Consider the following 10,047-nt stretch of genomic DNA (forward strand, 5'->3'; position numbering starts at 1 on the left):
AAGGAAGGATGGGGTCTGGTGGTCTCCCTCCTTCTGCAGTCTTGGACTCTGCTATTGGCCAGCATTTGGTTGACAATCCGTGCTGTACAGATAGATATAAAATAGATTGGTTCGAGGTGCTACATAGAGCGGACTCCAAAAACCATTTAAAGATTTGGGAGTCTGTCTCTATTGCGGTGCGTCAACCTTCTTCGTGCCGGCAAACAGAAACATCCAACGCATTGTTTCTCTTTGGAGAACTTTGAATATTTTCTCCCGCTTTTTTTCCTCCCTCGTTGTGCCAATATTTTAACTGTTTTTAAACGTTAATAAATGTATTTTAGTGTCCCCGTACTTTTGGCACATGTAATAAGTTCCCCATTAGAATTCTTTATTTTTCGACACAATATTATTTTGTACGCTATCGATTTTCTCCTGATGATATGATAGCCGAAAGAGCTCTCGAGAAACTTCCGCTTATCATTTTTAATATATATATATATATATATATATATATATATATATATATATATATATATATATATATATATATATAACGACATACGAAGGGTGTTCCAAAATTCATGCATCAGATTATGAATTTCTCCGAAACGGATTAGAAGGGTCTTGCTGGTTGTATTCTTATAGTGATTGAACTTTTTCATGATCTTAATTTTCATCTCTATTTTGTAGATATTTGCGTGTGAGATTATTAAAATGTACACTGTCATGGACGTGCATCAGAAGCAGACTTTAAGAATGGTGGTTTCGAAGTAAAAAGATAAATTCTCAAATAAAACAAGGTTACTCATTGTAAATTGTACCACTTATAGATTTAATAGCTGTTCAATTTTTTTTACTTAAAAAAAAGCTTTACGTTTACAACGGCTAAGTTCGCTCCTAAAGCCCATGCTCAACTATCGTTAAGCGCTGGCAATAGTTCAATTAGAATGCTGGTGTAAAGCAAAAAGTCGCTCGTATTACTTATACATCGTATTTCATAACTCTTGGAGCTAAAAAAATGAAACTCAAACAGAACGCATAAACTATGAGGCTTTACTTTTGAGAAACCTCTCATATTTTCATTATATATATATATATATATATATATACATATACATATATGTATATATATATATTTATATATATATATGCGCGAGATAAGACTCTGATAGAATTCAGATGAAAAATCCTAATAGATATTACTTGAAGTAATACTTTCAAGGTGATACTAGCCAAAAAAGGAAAGCTCAATATTTAAGAATAGAGCAATATATAAGTTTCGTGGTTACATTTTAAATTCTAAAAAAACAGCATATAGGGATATATATATTCTATTTAAGAATTTATTGTTTGACAAAAGGAATATATAGAAGGGGTTATTTTAATTTCCTTAATCCATGGATTTTCAACAATGGCACATATCATCAGAGGAAATGAAATGCGGTTAGTACAATGTTCCGCTGCGAATGGATGCTAATTTGGCTTTTCAGCACAAATATTGAAAATAGTTTTTGGAGTGGTTGTGGATAGTTATATGGAAAAATTATACGAAAATATTAAGGAAATTAAAATAACCCCTTCTATATATTCCTTTTGTCAAACAATAAATTATTAAATCGAATATATGTCTCTAACCACGAAACTTATATATATATATATATATATATATATATATATATATATGTTGATGTGAAAAGATACTCATAGTAATTATGTTATGCATATGTTGTTAATGTTTTTAAGATAGATTATTAGGCATGCAAAGGAACACGTTCAAATAATTTGTCGTATTAATATTTTATTTTATATTATTATAGTTTATAATTTGAAATTCTTTTGACTTTCAAGAAAAAATTACAAACATGTCTTAAGATCAGTTGTGAAACATCCGTAATTCGTAGGTTTAGTCATCATCATCATCATCATCATAATTGTTGTTGTTGTTGTTCTTCTTCTTCTTTTTTTTCTTCTTCTTATTTCTGTTGCACATCTTGTATTTGGCTGTTGATAGGCAGATTATAACAACTAGCCATAGGCTATTAGCATCTTATTTCTCGGTCTACTAGCCCTATGCGCAATTTTCGGGTGCTTTCCAACAATACTGCTTTCGGAAGTACTACACCATTTAAGTGGATTCTAATTTTCTCAATATATTTATCAAATTTATTTGTAAAACTTGTAATGGCTCCCTTCACAAGAGATAAGATTTCTACCTGATTCAACTTTCACAAATTTTTTATCTCTCTTTTAAAGTCTTGATAATGTTCGACGTTTTTTCTTTGCTTTTTTCACCACATTTACGTCAGCTGCCACTGCTAAATAAATAACTACTGTTTTGTCTTACTTTTTACAAACGAGACTTCACTCAGTCTCCTTGTTTCAATTACAATATCCCATTAGATATTCATATTTCACCATAATTTCACATTATCACTATCCACATCCCCTTTGGGAACATGCTCGTATAATTTTTCATTGCATTTTAATCCTCATGATCTGCATATATCCCAAGGGACCTTTCTTGCAATATTGTCACGTCGTCTCTTGTACTCCTTTTTGGCTAACTTCTCACAACTACTTAGTTGGTATTGTATAATCGTACTTTTCTGCCCACATCGGAACATTCGGCTGTTTTTTCCATGTGATACCTGACATAATTTATCGTGGGCGCTTGCTCCTATGCAGCACATATTACGGCTTTGTCCCAATAGATTAGGTCGATTTGCAACTCTTTTCAGAAAATCAACATGGAACTGGTGATGATAGTTGGGATTTGATGTGATAAGAATAGATACCAAAAATTATATTCCTATCTTGAACAGAAAATTGAGCATTTAATTTTTAAAATCGTGTAGAAAAATGCTGAAAAATCCTTCATTTTCATAGCATTTTTTACAACAATGACTTTGAAATTTCACTATTTTTTATAAAATATTCAATTAAAATTTATATATTTATATGAAATACATTGAAACAAAAATAAACACATGAATTATAATTTTAATTATGAATCACAACTAGCAAACTATCTCGACTTTTACTACATTGATTAAACAAAAATTGTAAAAAAAAGTTAATTAGAAACTAAGTCTTTTAAATTTCACAATTCCAAAAGATATGTGGAGATTGATACAAGTTACAGAACCATGCACTTTAATTTTTTTATTAGAGACAATAATATAAACTTATAATAGAACTAAATTGTTCTGTATAACTTCCTTTCAAGGAAAATGAAGGTCTAATTTGCTGGCAGGATGACTTGTAATAATGTGTCCATGTCTTGTTTCCTGCCCATATAAAACTTTTTGAGAAAACTCAATCAAATTTTACCAGTGTGTGGCTGCAAAATTGATAGCAGTACTCTATTTCAATTGTTTCTTTTAGTTGTTCACTATTTCTGGAAAAAACAACACAAAAAAGCAAAACACTTATTTGAAAACACTTATTTTTTATATTTTTGCAATATAATATGAATAAAACTAACTATTGTTTGGGTAAATTAAGAAAACTAATAAAATTTAATGGATAAATATTTATTTACCTAATGGACAAAATCGTTTGAATGCCCTCTCCTCTCACCTCCAATTTATCTGAGTTGATCATCGATATTATATTTTCCGGAAGTAGTGCAAAAGCACTATATTTTTAACAGTTTAAAACAGTCATTTGGATTTCAGTTAACTGTTTTGTTCTCTGAATCATATTAAAATATACTGTTGTTGGTTAAAAATATATTGTTGGTTTTCATCTCAAACCAACTAACTGCATACACTTGGATGATAAATTTGATCAAAATGTTTAATTTATCACAGTGTTTGAGAATAGACAACTCTAGTCCATAAACACATCAATCTTGTGGTTTATGTTAGTCATCTTCCTTGATTCAAGGGCCCAATTTTCTAAGTTAACTCCTCCACAAGAAATGACAACAGCATACTCAAAAAGTAGCCTCTGATCTTCACACTTAAACTATTTGTTTCTTCTGTTGTCAGATAATGATGATTGGGAGGGACACTCATTTTTTAGAATTCTACTTGAGGCAAATCTTGATAATTATTGAAACAAAGTTTCCCCCAAAGGACCAGTAAATGTTAGGCTTTTTGTTGTTCCATCAATTAATTTAAAATTGCTGTAAATTACAGTTCTTCTAGTGAAAGATGAAAATTGAAAAATTTGCATGTTTAATAATAGAGCCAGGTTCCATAATAAATACCAATATATTATTTTATTTTCCACAAAAAAGGAACATAATTGAAAGTGAATCTATAGAATTAATTTTACCTCCTTGTTAGGAGATCAAGTGCAGATTATGTGCCTTGTTTGATAATTTTCTGTCTTGCACTTTACTGCAAAGTCATCACATCTCAAGACAGACAGTTTACAGCTACAAGAAGATATATCAAACAGTCTGTCTAGCTTTTCACTTTGATTGCTGCAAGAGATTTCCTGTCAATCTGTTTGGCCCTTTTATAGCCAAATATATTGACCTTCTGTCCTATATAATGTTACCTTAATAAGGGTAATTGTGGATTGACTGCTTGCCGAATACTAATTATTTCCTTGGCAATTAACTTAGAAAGCTCACTATTTTTTAAGTGAGGATAACTTTTTTCGAGGAAATAACTAAACTGGATGAGTTGTCGTGAATTAGGGGGGTCTGTTTCATCCAAATGACAAGGTGGACCAGCAAATTTTGTGAACCACGGATTAAAACTGAACGTCGTGCTTTTACTGACATTCTAATCTGAAAAGTAAAATAAATAAATGGATTATAACTGAAGGAAACTGTATTAGGCTATCTTCCAGTTTCATACGTAAAAATAAGTGCTAGTCATAAGAAATAATGAAAAACTTTGTAGTGTTGAATTAGATATATTGAAGAGAGAGGACCAAACCAAATCAGAGGCATAGTAGTGTTTAATTTAGACATTTTAGCAGATTTTAGCTCCTCCTTCGATAACATGAATTTATCCATAAAGAGATTCATCCTTGCTGTAACTGTGTCATTTTAAACGAATGTTTAGTGTTTAGAGTTTGAAAAACCAGTGCTTGTACATCTATGTTACTATGCTATTTTTAATAGTATTTTCAAGTTAAATTTAATTTTTATGAAATTTTTGTTTATTAAATTTTTAGGTGAAAGTAGAGAATAGTAACAATACAACCTCCTTCCCATATTAATACTGGCTTTCTAAATAACAAATTTATTTTAGCACAATAACATAGATGCACAAATAACGAAAACCCTTTAAAGAGTTTCCTTATTTACTCGCATAATCTTTGTGTGTCATCTGATTTTAAAACTATCATTTTGGAAGAAAACCACTGCTTAAAATCAATTACTCCCTAAAAATAAAAGATATTAAAATTTGACATTAATTTTCTGCAAAGTATTTTTATTAAGTAGAAAACTTGAAAATTTGCGTGGTTATGTTTCGTAAAGAATGTGTAGAATTAAATTTTAGAAACTATTTTTTTGTTTTAATATAAAACTGGAGAATTACCATATTTTAATAAAAATTCCAAATAGAATTGCCTGTGAAATATAAGGTTGGTGAAATAATAATGTTTTCTACGTTTATTTAAACGTCAAAAATGTCATTATTTTTGCACCAACCTAATAGAAAAACAAATTAAAAAAGATTTTAAAAATATGTTTAATTCACTGCAGACATTAGAAATAAAATAATATATATTTTAAACAAGTCTTTTTCGTTTTTCCTTTCGAAATAATTCCGCCTAAATCGTAATGTTTTCAAATTATATAATAAACAAACGTTAAGTTTCAATATCAATGACGAGCGTGTTGTCGCCGGTGAAATCTTAGATATATCAACCCAAAAAATGTTCCTGAAATGAAAAAGCGAACTTTGGTTGTTATTACTTAAAAAAAAAACAACATAATTTTGCCTTTGCACTTAATATTTATTTTATTAATTAATTATCCTCGCTCATTTTATTTAAAAATATAGTTTAAAATATATTCTAAATAATGATTCCATTTTCTTAACAGGAGGGATTGTTTAGATGACGGAACGTTCTTAAAAATTCACTGAAAAACTTTTAATCACTTCAATTTTTCAACTTTTAAAGTCGTTTCCTCAAGCAAAGATAACGATTTGGAGAAATATATTTCGTGTACGTCTTTTCTATGTCAAAGCGCAACTATCATGACCATTGAGTCATTGAGGTTCCAAAATCGACCTGCCGTATTGTCCCAACCGAAGCTTCAATCACATTTTGGCAAGCAATGTTAGTTTTTTTTTTTATTTATTGTCCACTGCCTCTGGTAGATCCCTACTTAATTTACTATGCATTTTATTCTAAATCAACTTGCCATTTTTTTATAAGAGTGTTACCTTAAATTGTATTTTCCTTACTAATATTCTCTCTTGCATTTAAAAAAAAAATTGGCACAGCATTTATATCTATTTTGTTTTTACTTTACATCTTGACCTAAGAACCAACAGTAATCGATTATATTCATTCCTATTATTTTTTTCAATTCAACCTTTTTAATTTATTCAATTCCACAATTACTTAGTAGGTGAATACTTCTTCTCCAATCTTATTTAATATTTTCCCATTCAAAAGATATATTATTTCGCCTTCAACAATGTGTAATTTCAGGTCTCTATCAATTCCGAAATATGAACTGTCCTCATAAGCATACTCCGTTTTTCTACGTGCTTTGCATACAACGTTAAGTCTTTTATAAATAATAAATGGTTTATCCGTTACTCTTTTTCTTACTCATAACGTGCATTTATCCTTTCGTAATATGAACGGCAAAGGTACCGTACTCGAAAAATACAAAGGTGACGAGCTGTCCCCCTGAATAATCCATCCCCTGACAGGAATTTCCCCAAGATCTTCTCGATTTGATGTTAATTAGACTGTCACTTGTGTGACTTGTGACTTGTGGTGAGACGACGACAACTACGGATGGCAGTGATGGCTGAGAATGCAGTTAGGAGATTCGAAGTTCCTATCCGTCGCGGTTACCACCTGACGAAGGCCAGAGGAAGTTGGCCGAAACGTTGTGAACCAATAAAAACAAACAAACAACAACTAATAAAGATGAGACTAATAGTCCGAAATAAAAATAAAATAAACATAAAAATGCTCATCTCAAAAATAAAAAATTCCAATTAAGGAATAATATATATATAGACTGTCACTTGTTTCATACTTCTTTCTAAGTAATTTCACACAATCCTCGCCATTCTTAATATGTACATACTCTCCCTAGGCCTTCTATGTGGTTGCAGATTATAAACTTTACGGGGATCTATGATATGCATGATATTCATAGATTTGTGGATATTCTCTTACAATTCGAAAGTATTTTCCTATCACTAAGCACTTGATCCTTGTTCTCTTTACTGCCTCATCCACATCCCTTTTGGTCCTCCGGTAAGATGTCATGCTGTTCCGTATAGTGGTAAATGTTATCTGCTAAAAATTTATGTTCATGTACCGTTCATTACCGGACATATTATTTCTATGTGAAACTCGAATAGGGCCGACCACTTCCCTAGATGAGTTCATAATTAATGGATACTCCAATTTAACAGCTAAATCTGACTCCCAAATTCGCCATGGGCATGGAATATGTGCCTACATTAAGGATGGCTTCCCATGTGGCAGGGATATCTCTAGAGAAGATCCTAATTTACCCTATATGTGCTTCAGGGTTGCACTTGCTAACACCACTGCATTTATATTTGCCCTCTATAGGCCCCACAACAGCGGAGTTACTATCTTTAAGAGCATATCTGAGAAAATAGACCACATACTGTCTTCACATCCCTCGGCTAACATCCACATCTGTGGTGACTTCAACGTCCATAACGTGGAATGGCTGACCCATTCAAATAAGACAGATGATGAGGGGAGGTTTTGTCATGATTTTGCCATTGCTTATGACCTCACTCAGATTGTTCGCGAACCTACCCGTGTGCCCGATACACCCAATCAATATGCACGCCTCTTAGACATTTTTCTTTCAACTTCCCCTGAGCTATGTTCATGTACCGTTCATTCTCCTTTAGGATCCTCCGACCACTCCGTCGTATCAGTTAAGATAAAAACAAAATGTAAGAAGCCATCAGACGTACCCCTCCACCGTACTGTATACCGATACTCTATGGCTGACTGGGATAGCTTCCGTACATTCATATCTGATTTACCTCTGCACTCCATGTTTAAAAAGGAAGTGTCCTCTATAGTATCAGATCTGACCGAATGGTTAATTGTAGGCATAGACCAATTCATACCATCAAAAAAATTCCAACAAAAACCTAATAGCCAGCCATGGTTCTCCCCAGAATGTGCTGCTGCTATCGCGCACAGAAATCACTTTTTCCATAACTACCAACGTAATAGATGCACTGAGACTAAAGCTGCTTTCAGGACTGCCAGCAACCACTGCAAAAGAGTAATAAAAATGCAAGAGAGCTATATGCCCAGTCTGTTAAATCCAAGGTAGCTGATCAGCGGCTTGGTTCCCACCAGTTTTGGCAAATAACAAATAGGATCCTGAACAGAAGTGTGCGTTCTATCCCAACCATTATCAATGGACCAGAGGTTATCTCGTCAGCGTCAGACAAGGCCAAACTATTTGCAAAGAACTTTGCAGCTAATTCTACCCTATGCGACGAAGGCCATCAACTCCCCATATTTCCTCCTATAACACAGAACAAGCTAGGTAATATACAAATATCCGTGCATGAGGTCGCCAAGCTAATAAAAAACCTAGATTCCAGTAAAGCAACTGGCCCTGATGGCATCCCAATTATAGTGTTAAAAAAGCTTCAACCAGAACTTGCTCCCATACTTACGAAACTATTTAAGCGCTGCCTTAAGGAGAAGTGCTTTCCGACCCCCTGGAAGACCTCATCAGTTTGCCCTGTATTTAAGAATTCAGGTGATAAGTCATCTCCCTCTCAATACAGACCAATAAGTCTTCTCTGTGTTATGAGTAAGTTACTGGAATCAATATTAAATAGAGAAATAGTCAACCACCTCAGCAGAAACAACCTTCTTAGTGACACACAATATGGTTTCCGCTCTGCAAGATCTACTGCAGATGTGCTGACGGTTATATCCCACAGGATTAGTGAATCTCTTGACAAAGGCTTCCTTTCTAGGGCAATTGCTCTTGACATATCAAATGCCTTTGACAAAGTATGGCATAAGGGTCTACTTCACAAAATTTCCAGCTACGGTATAACTGGAAATGTTTTCTCAATCATTAAATCATTTCTCTCCGATAGGCTCATAAGAGTAGTGGTAGATGGACAAAAATCGGAGGCCTGCAATATAAATGCTAGAGTCCCTCAGGGGTCAATCCTGGGCCCAACTCTCTTCCTGATCTACATCAATGACCTCCCTAAACACATACTTAAATCATTCGTTGACATCTATGCTGATGACACGACCATCTACGGCAACACATCAAAGGCTGTAAATGACGAAGTGCTCTCGGATTCTCTCTCCTCTGATCTCGAGCGCATGGTTCAGTGGGGGATGATGTGGCTAGTTACCTTTAATGCATCTAAAACCAAACTCCTATCCTTACATCATCAACGCTCTGATTCCCAGCTGGCATCAATTGTGATGGATGGCTCTCGTCTGGGTGAGGCCCCGTGTTTTGACAAGCTTCTGGGTTTGACCTTTACTCCTGATCTGAAATGGAACACGTACATCAAGTCTGTTGCCAAGGTCGCTGGAAAGATGGTGGGATCCTTCTACCGCTCCAGAAGATATCTCACTACTGATGCAATTCTCTATCTATATAAAAGCCAAGTACGACCAAGGATGGAATACTGTTGCAATATCTGGGCAGGAGCTGCCAAAAACAGCCTATCATGCCTTGACAGAGTACAAAATAGACTTCGTGGTTTAGTGGGGGATGCCCTTTTCTCTACCCTGCAACCCCTCTCCCACAGAAGAGACGTTGCGAGCCTATCCTTGTTTTATCGTTATTTTCATGGCAGTGGCTCGTCTGAACTCCAATCCCTGGTCCCCCCTCGCCAAACTTTCACGAAAATCACCCGTCTA

The sequence above is a fragment of the Euprymna scolopes genome, chromosome 5 (genome assembly GCF_053919585.1).
Source record: "Euprymna scolopes isolate OS-2025 chromosome 5, ASM5391958v1, whole genome shotgun sequence".
NCBI lineage: Eukaryota > Metazoa > Mollusca > Cephalopoda > Sepiida > Sepiolidae > Euprymna > Euprymna scolopes.